Source organism: Heterodontus francisci, chromosome 4 (genome assembly GCF_036365525.1).
Source record: "Heterodontus francisci isolate sHetFra1 chromosome 4, sHetFra1.hap1, whole genome shotgun sequence".
In the NCBI taxonomy this organism is placed as follows: Eukaryota; Metazoa; Chordata; class Chondrichthyes; order Heterodontiformes; family Heterodontidae; genus Heterodontus; species Heterodontus francisci.
This window is the reverse complement of record NC_090374.1, coordinates 39,835,891-39,852,061: the sequence shown is the minus strand read 5'-3', so window position 1 is coordinate 39,852,061 and position 16,171 is coordinate 39,835,891.

The following is a 16,171-nucleotide window of genomic DNA, read 5'->3' as shown; positions in this document are numbered from 1 at the left end:
TGACCCTCACCCCATGAGTACCTCCCACCCTGACCTACCTAAGGCCTGGTTCCAGTGACACTCCTCAGCCTCCAATAGATGCAGCTGCAGTGGCAGTCACTGCCTCCATGGTGGCACTGCAACCAGCCTCTGATTGGCCAGCAGCTCTGCAAGGGTGGGACCTCTGGCAACGGGGTCCTTGATCGCATGGAAGGCCCGCTACTGTCCACCTAAGTGCCTGATTTGCCCTAAATTCGGTGAGACTTCCATAGAACATGTGATGCGGGGATCTTGGTGTCAGTTTCTCTGGATGTCGAGACCCCCGCCGCTAGGATATAATACCTCCCTTATTTTCTACTCTCTGGTGGTGAGACTAGAATGAGGGATCATAAAAATAAGGTAGTAATAATAAATCCAGTAGAAAATTCAGGAGAAACTACTTTACCCAAAGTGGTTAGAATGTGGATCTTGCGGCACAGTGGCGCAGTGGTTAGCACCGCAGCCTCACAGCTCCAGCGACCCGGGTTCAATTCTGGGTACTGCCTGTGTGGAGTTTGCAAGTTCTCCCTGTGTCTGCGTGGGTTTCCTCCGGGTACTCCGGTTTCCTCCCACATGCAGGTTGATAGGTAAATTGGCCATTATATAAATTGCCCTAGTATAGGTAGGTGGTAGGGAAATATAGGGACAGGTGGGAATGTGGTAGGAATATGGAATTAGTGTAGGATTAGTATAAATGGGTGGTTGATGGTCGGCACAGACTCGGTGGGCTGAAGGGCCTGTTTCAGTGCTGTATCACTAAACTAAACTATCACAAGGAAGGCTTGAGGCCAATAGCACAGGTTGCATTAAGGACAAGCTAAGTAACACATAAGGGAGAAAGGAAGAGAAGGATGTATTGATGGGGTTAGATGAAGAAGGGTGGGAGGAGGCATGAACCTGTTGGGCAGAATGGCCTGTTCTGTGCTGTAATTACTAAGTGATACTGTGTAATTATATCCATCTATCAAAGCTTTGTTAAATCATGCAGTGAAGTACAATCCCCACTGCCTATAATTGCTCAAATGGTATTATCACGATTTGCCATTATGTGTTGGACGGTAACAGGAAAGCAGGAGGCAGATTCAACAATCTTTTTTAATTTTATTTTTGTTCATTTACTGCCTATCCCTAATTGCTCTTGTGAATATAGTGGTGAGCCGCTTTCTTGAATCATAGTAGGCCGTGTGCTTGTGGTTAAGCCCACGGTGCTGTTAGGGAGGGAGTTCCAAGATTTTGCCCAGCCACGATGAAGGAATGGCGCTATAGTTCCAAGTCAGGATAGTGCGTGCCTTGGAGGGGAACCTGCATGTGGTGGGCAGCAGATGCATGGGAACACCACTACCTGCAAGTTTCCCTCCAAGCCACACACCATCCTGACTTGGAACGATGTCGCTGTTCCTTCACTGTCACTGGATCAAAATCCTGGATTTCCCTTCCTAACAGCACTGTAGGTGTACCTACACCCCAAGGACTGCAGCAGTTCAACGCATCTCACCACCACCTTCTCAAGGGCAATTTGAGATGGGCAGTAAATGCTGGCCTCGCTAGCAATGCCCACATATCACGAACGATTAAAAAAAATCTAATTAATTTTCTGGTCAATGATGACCCCAGGATGTTGGTGGGGGATTCAGCAATGGTAATGCCACTGAATATCAAGGGGAGGTGCTTAGCCTCCCTCTTGTTGCCTGGTATTTGTGTAGCGTGAATGTTACTTGCCACTTATCAGCCCAAGACTAAATGTTCTCCAGGTCTTGCTGCATGCTGGCATGGGCCTCTTCATTATCTGAGGGGTTCTGAATGAAACGAAACACTGTACAATCATCAGCGAACATCCCCACTTCTGACTTTATGATGGAAGGAAGGACATTGATGAAGTAGCTGAAGATGGTTGGGCCTAGGAAACTACCCTGAGGAACTCCTGCATTGATGTCCTAGGGCTGAGATGATTGGTCTCCAACAATCACAATGATCTTCCTTTGTGTTTGGTATGACTTCAGCCAATGGAAAGATTTTCCCCTGATTCCCATTGACTTCCATTTTGCGAGAGCTCCTTGATGCCATACTCAGTCAAATGTTGCATTGATGTCAAGGATAGTCACTCTCACCTCACCTCTGGAATTTAGAGCTTTTCTCCACATTGTCCAAGGCTGTAATGTGGTTTGGAGCCAAGTTCTCATAATGGAACACAACTAAGCATCGCTGAGCAAGTTATTGATGAGTTTTACTTGATAGCACTGTTGAAGACACCTTCCATTAGAGGCCTGCTTTAGGTTGGGAAAAAGAACCCGACCCGAACCCGACCGAACCACAGTGGGCCTGAGCCCGACCTGGCCCAAGTCCCTCTGATTTTGCCGCGAGCCCGACACGACCTGAACCCGCTACTACGCGACCCGACCCGACCATCCATTTACTTACCTTCCTGACATCGAACCTGCAAGAAGCTGCAGCGCATGCGCAAGACGTCATAGTGACATCACTTGCTCATTGCGCAGACTCAGTTTCGTCCTGGACTCCCAGCTCAGGTAAGTTTTTTTATTTTTAATACTTACATTCAGAGCACTTACCATGTGTGTCCGGCCTGACCCGACCCAACTCGATCTGGACTCGGTCCAACCCAACCCGAGCCCGAAAGCCGGCCCTGGAAGATGGGCCCGACCCAACCCGAACCCGACACATGTCATCGGGTCCCATCGGGTTTGGGTCGGGTAGCAGGCCTCCACCTTCCATCACTGTGCTGATGATCGAGAGTAGACTGATGTGGTGGTATTTGATCAGATTGGATTTGACCTGCTTTTTCTGGCATATGTTTAAAATTTAAAAGACATCTAATAAATTTTTGTTCTTTGAACATATCAGAAGCATAACGACCCTATCAATCTGTGTGACTTTGTGGGACAGAAGTGCAGTATAAGGGTCTGAAAGAGTTAATGTTTGGGACAGTGTGAGTAACACCTCCCACTGTTATGATGTCAGAGATCACATGTAGTAGAGATTCACGAAGGAGAAATTGCATCATATCAGCAATGAGTTAGACCTGCTAAAGAGAAAGTGTAAGTAGTTCCTGAAATGTAATAAATGAGTTACTGTTTAAAACCTTACAAAGACTCAGTGATCTCTACAAGCTAGAGGAATCAAACCTATCTCCTAGTAGCACCAATATATAACATGGTGGCAATGGTGAGCAACAGAAAAATCTTGAAGAAAACACTTACCTGCAAACGTAGCGCCAAAAGTCGACAGAACTCGTGAAGGCAATTGGAAGAGCTCCAGAGCAGCTCCATGGATGAAGGAAGGCACGGAGAGTTGGGGAGTCGGCATCCAGAGGTGTTCAGGTTTCACCACAAAGGCATGGTAGGGCAAATCCCATCCAGCGATCGCAGGCCTCGAGTCGGAGAACCAAGCAATGGTCGGGGATCTAGTGAGCAACCCTTAAAAAGGGTATAAAATTGATTTTAAGGAGCACCTGATAGGCAGCATTACCAAAGCCAAATCCTTAGAAAGGAGAGGACTGCAAGGCTGAAAACACCTGGAATGCGTGGGAAAACTCTTGAAAATTGTGGGAAGATTTCCATTACAGGAAGAAAAATTTAAAAAAGGAAATAAAATGCCTAAAAGCTTAGGAAAGTTATGGGACCTCAATTTAAGCTACTAGAGAGATTTGAAAGCATGGCAGGAATGAATCAAATTTAAAATCAGTCTCTGTTGAGGAAAAGATTTCTGAGATTCTGAATTGCTTTTCAATTAAAGAGTCAAAAGCAGAACAAGAAAATACATTATGTACTCCATCGGAGCAATAGCAGACGACGTTATTGCTAGACAAGGCATTAATGAAACAACTGACAAATCTGATGAAGTTTTAAAAGCCTTTGACAAGTATTAAGAAGCAATAAAATCCTAGCAAAGGGCCAGATTCAACAGAAATGTCCAGAAACCAGGTGAATTGGTAGATGCTTTTATTAATGACCATTACAAGCTAGTTGAAGGATGCAAATATGGATACCTGAAGTCAGAATTCAGAATCACAGGATCTTTAACAGTGCAGAAGGAGACCATTTGGCTCATTGTGTCTGCACTGGTTCTCTGAAAGAGCAATTCCCTCAGTTCCATTCCCCTGCCTTCTCCCTGTAACCCTGCATATTCTTCCTTTTCATATAACTGTCGAGTTCCCTTTTGAATGCTTCAATTGAACCTGCCTCCATCACATTCTCAGGCAGTGCATTCCAGACCTTAGCCATTCGCTGTGTGCAAAAGTTTTTCCTCATGTAACTTTTGCTTCTCTTACCAAATACTTTAAATCTGTGTCCTCTCGTTCTTGATTCTTTTACGAGTGGGAGCAGTTTCTCTCTATCCATTCTGTCCAGACCCCTCATGATTTTGAATACCTCTATAAAATCACCTCTCAGCCTTCTCTTCTCCAAGGAAAACAGTCCTAACTTCTCCAATCTATCTTCATAAGTGAAGTTCCTCATCCCTGGAACCATTCTCATGAATCTTTTTTGTACTCTCTCCAATGCCCTCACATCTTTCCTAAAATGTGTCACCCAGAACTGGATACAATACTCCAGCTGAGGCTGAACTTATACAACATAACATCCTTGTTCTTGTACTCTATGCCCCTATTAATAAAGGCCAGGATTCTGTATGAATTGATAAGAGACCACATTATAGTGGGTATTGCTGATGATTTCTTATCAGATTTATTGCAGTCTAATGAAGACCCAACCCTAGAAAAACCAATACAGCTGGCAAGACAAGCAGAGGTCCCTAAGCAGAATAGAGCAATTCTCAGAGATGAAGAAAAACCTTGGGTCAGGAAACCTCCAATGGCCATACAGTCCCAGAAGCCCTGGACTGTAAAAGAAGCACCTGAAAAGAAGATGCAAGACGCCATGAAACTCTGCCAGTGCTGTGGCACCAAAAAGACCCACAGACGTGAACAGTGTCCTGCAAACAAAGCAAGAGAATTGGCCATTTTGGGAATATGTGCTGAAGTAAAACCTCTACCTTACAAAATTCCAAAGAAAAGGTCTTTGCACAGAGAGACAATAATGAAGTGGAACAATCTCCTTTGGAAGAGAAACCAGAAGACTTCCTTGGTGAGATCAATGGCCCTAATCATGCATTCTGGACTGCAGATATTTATGTCAATGGGCATATCACTCATTTTAAACTGGACACTGGAGCTAGTGTGACGGTATTTACTAGTCTAGGAAGATTTAAGACAACAAACCGTGGTGATCAATGCATTGCCTACAACCAACAGATGCTCAGTTACACAGTTCATGAGGGATTGAACTGAAAGTCAAGGGAAAGCAACAGGCAACAGTCCAGTGCAAGAGAAAGCAGATATTGGAACCACTGTATATCTTACAGAATCAAAAAAATTCTCTTTTAAGTAGAAGAGCTTGTATAGACCTTCATCATATCAAGAAGGTGGAAGAAATTAAGCAGCAAGGATCCAGGAGTCACTACCAAAAAGACTTTCCGAAATTATTTACTGGTCTAGGAAGACTTAAGACCACATATAGCATTATGTTGAGAAAAGATGCTAAACCGATGTGTCTTTTTACGCCTAGAAAGATACCACACCCACTAATGAAGCCAATTTCCAACCAGACTGTGGGAACATCTGGGGATGGATCTATTTATGTTTAATGGGAAATCCTACCTGATTGTTATCAACTACTTCTCAAGGATTGAGGTCAAATGTTTGTACACAATGACAACTGAGACAGTCATTCGAGTGTTACAGGCGATCTTTGCAACACATGGCATCCTTGATGAGATTGTGTCAGATAATGGTCCTCAATTTGCAAATGACTATTTTACACACTTTGCAAAAAATGTGGATTTGTACATCTTACAGGTTTCCCTGGATATCCACAATCTAAGGTTGAAGCTAAGAGAGGAGTCTGAACTATCAAAGCACTATTTCAGAAGAATTAAGATTTTTAAACAGCACTCATGAACCATAGATCTACTCCATTGCTGTGTGGATTAGCATCATCACAACTGTTGATGGGGAGAAAACTTAAAAACAACTTCTTAATCTACCTAAAACGTTACTTCCAGGGCTAGAAGTCCAGGATTATCAGAGAGCTCAAGACAGAGAGAAGTCTTACCGGAAACAACAAGCTTCTAATTATAATAGGAGATATCGTACCAGAAACCTACCCAAGTTGATGGAAGGACAAGACTAAGGCAGAGAAGGAGTAATCATCCAGAGAGATGGAAATCAACAGAGATCTTATTTAGTACATACTTCAGAAGGTACTTTAAGAAGAAACAGGAGAAATCTTATCTCTATTCATCAGGCGTCCGTCAGTCATACACTTGGATGAACCAGATGTTGATCCTGAAAATCAGAAAGCACCGGATACCGCAAACCTCAATGACGGCCGTCCAAGTCAAGAAACAAGAGTTCAGAGAAAGACTACTGACCTTCCGAGTCTGAGAAGAATATGATCAGGGAGATTCAGGGGGGAGATGGGGTAGTACGTAAAGTAAAAATGAATGTATATAGAAAAAATATATATGGACAAAGACTTGGGGGGAGATGTAGTATAAGGGTCTGAAAGGGTTAATGTTTGGGACAGTGTGAATAGCACGTCCCACTGTGATGATGTCAGAGATCATATGTGGTAGAGACTCAAGAAGGAGAAACAGCATCATATCAGCAGTGAGTTAGACCTGCTAAAGAGGAAGTGTAAATAGTTCCTGAAATGTAATAAATTAGTTATTGTTTAAAAGCTTACAAAGACTCAATGATCGCTACAAGCTAGAGGAATCAAACCTATCTCCCAGTAACAACAATATACAACAAGTAGCACTGACCTTTATCCAACCAAATGCAAGAGAACAAAAAAGAAACCTGGGAGAAAAGAAAAACAAACTCAAGCAGCTGGACAGATATGCTTGCATTGGAGGCAGTTCAGAGAAGGTTTACTAGGTTGATTCGTGGAATGAAGGGGTTGTCTTATGAGCAAAGGTTAAGCAAATAGTCATTGGAGTTTAGAAGAATGAGAGATGATCTTATTGAAACGTATAGGATTCTGAGGGGGCTTGACAGGGTTGATGCTGAGAGGATGTTTCCCCTCATGGGGGAATCTAGAACTGGGGGCACAGTTTCAGAATAGGGCATCTCCCATTTAAGACGTAGATGAGGAGGAATTTCTTCTCTCAGAGGGTCGTTAATCTTTGGAATTCTCTTCCCCAGAGAGCAGTGGAGGATCAGTCATTGAATATATTCAAGGCTGAGTTAACATATTTTTGATCCGGGAGTCAAGGGTAGGCAAGAAAGTGAAGTTGAGGCCACAATCAGATCAGCCATGATGTAATTGAATGGCGGAGCAGGCTCGATGGGCTGAATGGCCTACTCCTGCTCCTATTTTTTATATTCTGATGTTCTTATACCAGAAGACGAGGAACAGATGAGAGACAAAACCTACAGTTATTGAAGCAGGAAAATCTGTTAAAATCTGCGACTATGCCTGTTTAAAATAGTTGGTCTGCTCAATATGTCATAAGCGCTGCCTTTGGAATTCATTTCAGTGGAAATGGCAAATGGTCAGTGCTATTTGTCCAATATAGACAACTGCCCACGATAAGCTTGATAGTATAAGTGGTGGGGACTGTAGCTTGAAAGAAAAGAAAGAACATCCTGTTGCACTTGCTTGTCTTCCAGAGTGGTGCTATGATTAAATTATTTAAGATATTTTAAATATATTATTTAATATATCAGAACAAGATGGGTAAATGTGATTCGGACTATTTGTTCACGTGGCTGGTTTAAGCTGGCATAGATTGGTTGGACCAAATGGCATGTTTCCATAATAAAAACAAGAAATGCTGGAACCACTCAGCAGGTCTGGCAGCATCTGTGGAAAGAGAAGCAGAGTTAACGTTTCGGGTCAGTGACCCTTCTTCGGAACTAGCAAATATTAGAAATGTAACAGGTTCTAAGCAAATAGAGCAGGGGTAGGGCAAGAGATAACAAAGGAGAAGGTGTAGATTGGACAAGGCCACATAGCTGACCAAGAGGTCATGGAGCAAAGGCAAACAATATGTTAATGATGTGTTGAAAGACAAAGCATTAGTACAGATAGGGTGTTACGGACTGAAGATTGAACAGCAGCATGTACAAACATGAAAAAAAACAGTGGGTAAGCAAACTGAACAAACTAAGATGAAATGAAATAAACACAAAAAAAAGATTGTAAAAAATGTATAAAAGAAAAAAAGAAAAAAAAAAGAGAAAGAATAACTAAAAATAAAAGTAAAATGGGGGGCCCGTCATGCTCTGAAATGATTGAACTCAATGTTCAGTCCGGCAGGCTGTAGTGTGCCTAATCGGTAAATGAGATGCTGTTCCTCGAGCTTGCGTTGATGTTGACTGGAACACTGCAGCAATCCCAGGACAGAGATGTGAGCATGAGAGCAGGGGGGAGTGTTGAAATGGCAAGCAACCGGAAGCTCAAGGTCCTGCTTGCGGACTGAGCGGAGGTGTTCCACAAAGCGGTCACCCAATCTGCGTTTGGTCTCCCCAATGTAGAGGAGACCACAATGTGAGCAGCAAATACAGTATACTACATTGAAAGAAGTACAAGTAAATCACTGCTTCACCTGAAAGGAGTGTTTGGGGCCTGGGGTAGTGAGGAGAGAGGAGGTAAATGGGCAGGTATTACACCTCCTGCAATTGCAGGGGAAGGTGCCATGGGACGGGGACGAGGTGGTGGGTGTAATGAAGGAGTGGACCAGCGTGTCGCAGAGGGAATGATCCCTTCGGAATGCTGACAGGGGAAGGGAGGGGAAGATGCGTTTGGTAGTGGCATCATGCTGGAGGTGGCGGAAATGGCGGAGGATGATCCTTTGGATATGGAGGCTGATGGGGTGGAAAGTGAGGACAAGGGGAACCTTGTCACGGTTCCGGGAGGGAGGGGAAGGGGTGAGGGTAGATGTGCGGGAAATGGGCTGGACACGGTTGAGGGCCCTGTCAACAATAGTGGGGGGGAATCCTCGGTTGAGGAAAAAGGAGGTCATAACAGAAGCACCATCATGGAAGGTACCATCATCAGAGCAGATGCGTCGGAGACGGAGAAACTGGGAGAATGGAATGGAGTCCTTACAGGAGGTAGGGTGTGAAGAAGTGTAGTCGAGGTAGCTGTGGGCGTCGGTGGGCTTATAATGGATATTAGTGACATGTTTCCATGTTCTAACTTCTACATGGGTGTGTATGAGCGGAAGGTCGCAGCCTGAACAGTACTTTCAAAAGGGTGCACTTAAGTTTCCTGGTGGTTCAGCTGTTCACACCCTTTTTACATAGATTTTACACAATTGGCTACATCAATTAGCAGCTACCAGGAAACTTCCATCTAACTCCGTCTGGAGCCCGTAATTGGGCATAATGATTTTCTTATTGGGGCAATAGCAGTGTAAATCGTGTCAAGGAAATTCCAGGCTTAAGTTAATTCTAGGACACACCTTAAAATAGTCTTTTACGATATCATGAAAATTTGCATTGACCACCACAACTACCTGGATATGGTTTCAGAAACCTCATACCTGGACCTCTGCCTCTCAGATAGAGAACTCGATGACAGAGTGTCAATGACAAGATCAAATCAGACTTGTGGCAGCAAGGTTAGTTGTCAAACAAGGTGTGTACCATTTAGAAGGGTCAAATGCAGAAAAAGTTAATCTGAACCTAAGAAAGCTTTTTTTTGTTGAAAATAACGAAGAACAAATGCCCATTTTTAAAAATCTGTTTGTGCCATATGGATTTAATAGAGTCAGTCATTACAATTCAACCATTTATCAAAAAATACTGCATGCATTTCAGTGTAAAGTGGATAATGCTTTATCTGTACCAAGCATGTTTGAAGGATGACACAAATGGTAGAGTTTTCATTAAGGCAATAAAATAGAAATACACTTGTTAAAGTTAAGGAAATATTGTTTCAGTTACATGGGCCCTGCTGTTTTTGGCACAACCAGAAGCAGTGGTGACAGCTGCCTGCTTGAAAACATTTACTAGCTAGTTCTCCTGTATGAAGAAATATAAATCTTCCCTGACACCATTTCCGCAAAGCAGGACATGACAAGTCACCAAAGTAACACAAGAACACAAGAATTAGGAGCAGAAGTAGACCATATGGCCCATCGAGCCTGCTCTGCCATTCAATACGATCATGACTGATCTTGAGATTCAATTCCACTTTCCTGCCCACTCCCCATATCCCTTGTTTCCCTGCGAGACCAAAAATCTATCTATCCCAGCCGTAAATGTATTCAATGATGGAGCATCCACAACCCTCTGGGGTAGAGAATTCCAAAGATTCACAACCCTTTGAGTGAAGTAATTTCTCCTCATCTCAGTCCTGAATAATCAGCCCCTTATCCTGAGACTGTGTCCCCGTGTTCTAGATTCCCTAACCAGTGGGAACAATCTCTCAGCTTCTACCCTATCAAGCCCTTTCAGAATCTTGTATGTCTCAATTGGATCATCTCTCATTCTTCTAAACTCCAGAGAATATAGGTCCAATTTACTCAGCCTCTCATCAAAGGACAACCCCCTCATTCCAGGGAACAATTTAATAAATCTTCACTGCACTGCCTTCAGTGCAAGTATATTCTTTCTTAAATGTGGAGACCAAAACTGCACACAGTATTCCAGGTACGGTCTCACCAAAGCCCTGTACAATTTTTTAAAATTCATTCATGGGATGTAGGCGTCGCTGGCCAGACCAGCATTTATTGCCCATCCCTAATTGCCCTTGAGAAGGTGGTGGTGAACTGCCTTCTTGAACCACTGCAGTCCATGTGGAGTAGGTAGACCCACAGTGCTGTTAGGAAGGGTTCCAGGATTTTGACCCAGTGACAGTGAAGGAACGGCGAGAGAGTTCCAAGTCAGGATGGTGTGTGACTTGGAGGGGAACTTGCAGGAGTTGGTGTTCCCATACATTTGCTGCCCTTGTCCTTCTAGTTGGTAGAGGTCGTGGGTTTGGAAGGTGCTGTCTAAGGAGCCTTGGTGCATTGCTGCAGTGCATCTTGTAGTTGGTACACACTGCTGCCACTGTGCGTCGGTGGTGCAGGGAATGAATGTTTGCGGATGGGGTGCCAATCAAGCGGGCTGCTTTGTCCTGGATGGTGTCGAGCTTCTTGAGTGTTGTTGGAGCTGCACCCACCCAGGCAAGTGGAGAGTATTCCATCACACTCCTGACTTGTGTCTTGTAGATGGTGGACAGGCTGTGGGGAGTCAGGAGGTGAGTTACTCGCCTTAGGATTCCTAGCCTCTGACCTGTTTTTGTAGCCACGGTATTTATATGGCTACTCCAGTTCAGGTTCTGGTCGATGGTAGCCCCTAGGATGTTGATAGTGGGGGATTCAGCGATGGTAATGCCATTGAATGTCAAGGGGATATGGTTAGATTCTCTCTTGTTGGAGATGGTCATTGCCTGGCACTTATGTGGTGCGAATTTGCTTGCCACCTATCAGCCCAAGCTTGGATATTGTCCAGGGCTTGCTGCGTTTCTCCGCGGACTTCTTCAGTATCTGAGGAGTTGCGAATGGTGCTGAACATTGTGCAATCCTCAGCGAACATCCCTACTTCTGATCTTATGATTGAAGGAAGGTCATTGATGAAGCAGCTGAAGATAGTTGGGCCTAGGACACTACCCTGAGAAACTCCAGCAGTGATATCTTGGAGCTCAGATGATTGACCTCCAACAACCACAACCATTTTCCTTTGCGCTAGGTATGACTCCAACTAGCAGAGTTTCCCCCCGATTCCCATTGACTTCAGTTGTGCTCGGGCTCCTTGATGCCATACTCAGTCAAATGCTGCCTTGATGTCAGGGGCAGTCACTCTCACCTCACCTCTTGAGTTCAGCTCTTTTGTCCATGTTTGAACGAGGGCTGTAATGAGGTCAGGAACTGAGTGGCCCTGGCAGAACCCAAACTGAGCATCACTGAGCATGTTATTGCTAAGCAAGTGCCACTTGATGGCATTGTCAATGACACCTTCCATCACTTTACTGATGACTGAAAGTAGGCTGATGGGGCAGTAATTGGTCGGGTTGGACTTGTCCTGCTTTTTGTGTACAGGACATAACTGGGCAATTTTCCACATTGCCGGGTAGATGCCAGTGTTGTAGCTGTACTGGAACAGCTTGGCTAGGGGCGCGGCAAGTTCTGGAACACAGGTCTACAGTACTATTGCCGGAATATTGTCAGGGCCCATAGCCTTTGCAGTATCAAGTGAATTCAGTTGTTTCTTGATATCACGTGGAGTGAATCGAATTGGCTGACGTCTGGCATCTGTGATGCTGGGGACTTTAGGAGGAGGCCGAGATGGATCATCAACTTAGCACATCTGGCTGAAGATTGTTGCGAATGCTTCAGCCTTATCTTTCGCACTGATGTGCTGGGCTCCCCCATCATTGAAGATGGCGATATTTGTGGAGCCATCTCCTCCAGTTAGTTGTTTAATTGTCCACCACCATTCACGGCTGGATGTGGCAGGACTGCAGAGCTTAGTTGTGATCTGTTGGTTACGGGATTGCTTAGCTCTGTCTTTCGCATGCTGCTTACGTTGTTTGGCACCCAGATAGCCCTCCGTTGTAGCTTCACCAGGTTGACACCCCCTTTTGAGGTATGCCTGGTACTGCTCCTGGCATGCCCTCCTGCACTCTTCATTGAACCAGGGTTGGTCTCCTGGCTTGATAGTAATAGTAGAGTGGGGGATATGCCAGGCCATGAGGTTACAGATTGTGGTTGTGTACAATTCTGCTTCTGCTGATGGCCCACAGCGCCTCATGGATGCCCAGTTTTGCATTGCTAGATCTGTTCGAAATCTATCCCATTTTGCACAGTGGTAGTGCCACACAACACGATGGAGCGTATCCTCAATGTGAAGGCAGGACGTCGTTTCCACAAGTACTGTGCGGTGGTCATTCCTACCAGTACTGTCATGGACAGATGCATCTGCGGCAGGCAGACTGGTGAGGACGAGGTCAAGTATGTTTTTCCCTTGTGTTGGTTCCCTCACCAACTGCCACATACCCAGTCTAGCAGCTATGTCCTTTTGGATTCAGCCACTAGTGGTGCTACCGAGCCACTCTTGGTGATGGATATTGAAGTCCCCCACCCAGAGTACATTCTGTGCCCTTGCCACCCTCAGCACTTCCTCCAAGTGCTGTTAAACATGGAGGAGCATTGACTCATCAGCTGAGGGAGGGCAGTATGTGGTAATCAGCAGGAGGTTTCCTTATCCATGTTTGACCTGATGCCATGAAACTTCATGGGGTCCACCGTTGATGTTCAGGACTCCCAGGGCAACTCCCTCCTGACTGTAAACCATTGTGCCACCACCTCTGCTGAGTCTCTCCTGCCACTGGGACAGGACATACCCGGGGATATTGATGGCGGTGTCTGAGACATTGTCTGTAAGGTATGACTATGTCAGGCTGTTGCTTGACTAGTCGGTGGGACAGCTCTCCCAACTTTGTCACAAGCCCCCAGAAGTTAGTTAGAAGGACTTTGCAGGGTCGACAGGACTGGGTTTGTCATTGTTATTTCCAGTGCCTAGGTGATGCCAGGTGGTCTGTCAGTTTCATTCTTTTTTTATTAACTTCGTAGCAGTTAGATACAACTGAGTGGCTTGCTAGGCCATTTCAGAGGGCATGTAAGAGTCAACCACATTGCTGTGGGTCTGGAGTCACATGTAGGCCAGATGATTTCCTTCCCTAAAGGACATTAGTGAACCAGATGGGTTTTTACAACAATTGACAATGGTTTCATGGCCATTATTAGACTAGCCCTTTTTTTTTAATTCCAGAGTTATTAATTGAATTCAAATTTCACCTTCTGCTGTGGTAAGATTTAAACCCATGTCCCCAGAGAAATCCCTGGGTCACTACTGCAGTGACAATACCACTACGCCACCGCCTCCCCTTCTTTATTCCTGTACTCCAATCCCCAGACAATAAAGGCCAACATGCCATTTGCCTGCCTAATAGCCTGCTGCACTTGCATGTTAACTTTGTGCGTTCCTTGTACGAATACCCCCAGGTCTCTCTGAACATCAACACTTACCAGTTTCACACCTTTTAAAAAATATTCTGCTTTTCTATTTTTACAACCAAAGTGAACAACGTCACACTTCCCTACATTATACTCCATTTGCCATCTTGTTGCCCACTTGCTTAAACTGTCTATATCTCTTTGCAGCCTCTTTACATCCTCCCTGCAGCTTACCTTACTAAGTGCAATGTTAAGAATTCTTTAATAATAGTTTCCAGCATCTTCCCAATGACTGAAGTTAGGCTAACTGGCCTGTAGTTCCCTATTTTCTCTCTACCTCCTTTCTTGAAAAGCAGCGTAACCTTTCCCAACTTCCAATCTTATGGGACCATTCCTGAATCTAAGGAATTCTGGAAAATCATAGCCAGAAAATCCTCTATCTCTGCAGCTATCTCTTTTTGAACCCTAGGATGTAGGCCATCTGGTCCTGGGGACTTGTCAGATTTTAGTCCCTCAAGTTTCTCCAATACTTTTTCTCGGTTGATATCAATATCATTAATTTCCTCACTCTTTTTAGCCCTTAGATTACTGCCTATTTTTGGTATGGAACTTTTGTCTTCTACTGTGAAGACAGACACAAACTATTTGTTCAATGCCTCTGCCATTTCCTCATTCCCCACGATGATTTCTCCTATCCCTGCCTCTAAGAGACCGACAGCTGTTCTAGCTACTCTCTTCCTTTTTATGTACTTATAAAAGCTCTTATAATCTGTTTTTATATTGTGGGCTACTCTCATGTTCTATTTTTCCCCTTTTTATCAACTTTTTGGTGGCCCTTTGCTGGTTTCTAAAACACTTCCAATCATCAGATTTGCTACTATATTTTGCAACATTGTAAGCCTTTTCTTTTAGTCTAATATTCTCCTTAATTTCCTGAGTGAACAACAGATGGGTCTTTCTTGACGAGTTTTTGCTTTTAAATGCAATGTACTTTTGTTGAACCCTTTGAATTGTTTCTTTAAATGTTTCCCACTGTTCATTTACTGCCATACCTTCCAGTCTATTTACCCAATTAACCTTAGCCAGTTCTTCCCTCATACCTTCATAATTGGCTTTGTTTAAATTTAAGATTCTTATTTGTGATTGAAATGTATCACTTTCAAACTTAACATGAAATTCAATGATATTATGATCACTGTTTCCCAGTGGATCTTTTACTATGACATTGCTTATTAACGCTGCTTTATTGCACAATACAAGATCTAAGAAAGCTTTATCTCTAGTCAGTTCTACAACGTATTGCTCCAAGAAACTGTCAGAAAAGCATTCTACATCTTCTAGACGACTGTTGCCAATTTGATTGTCCCAGTCTGTATGCAAATTAAAGTCCCCACAATTTATACATTATCTTCTTTACATGCTCCAATAATTTCCTGTTTAATGTTCTGTCCAATAACATAACTATTGTTGGGGCCTGTAAACTACTCCCACCAATGTTTTCTGACTCCTGCTATTCCTAATTTCCACCCAAACTGATTCTACTTCATGATCATCTGGGGCCAGATCCCTTCTTATTAGTGTCCTTATGCCATCCTTTACTATCAGGGCTCCCCCTCCTCCTTTGCCATTCTGTCTGTCTCTCTGAAATATTGTGTACCCTGGAATATTCATTTCCCAATCTTGATCTCCTTGTAACCATATCTCGGTAATGGCAATTAGATCTAGATCATTTACCTCTACTTGCGTCACTAGTTCATCTATCTTATTACAGATGCTTTGTGCATTCAGATAAAGAAACTTTAACTTTATTTTTTTACCTCTACTCCCTGCAATGACTTTATTTGCCAATGTACAATTTTTGTTAAACTCTCTGTTCCTTCCTGTACCATTCTGTTGGGAGTTACCCACATCACTATCCTGCTTTGATGCCCTGATCTCTCTCTTTGGATTCCATTATTTTGTATTACAGAGAACTGCCAATCGAATAAAATGGCATCAGCTTTAGCAAGAAAAAATACTTGACAATTTATTTTTGTTTGGGAGGAGGATTAGCAGGAAGAACCATGTGCCATTTTTATTAAATGACATGGCAATACTTTTTTGTGCAATTTATATCACTGTTCCTAAGCTA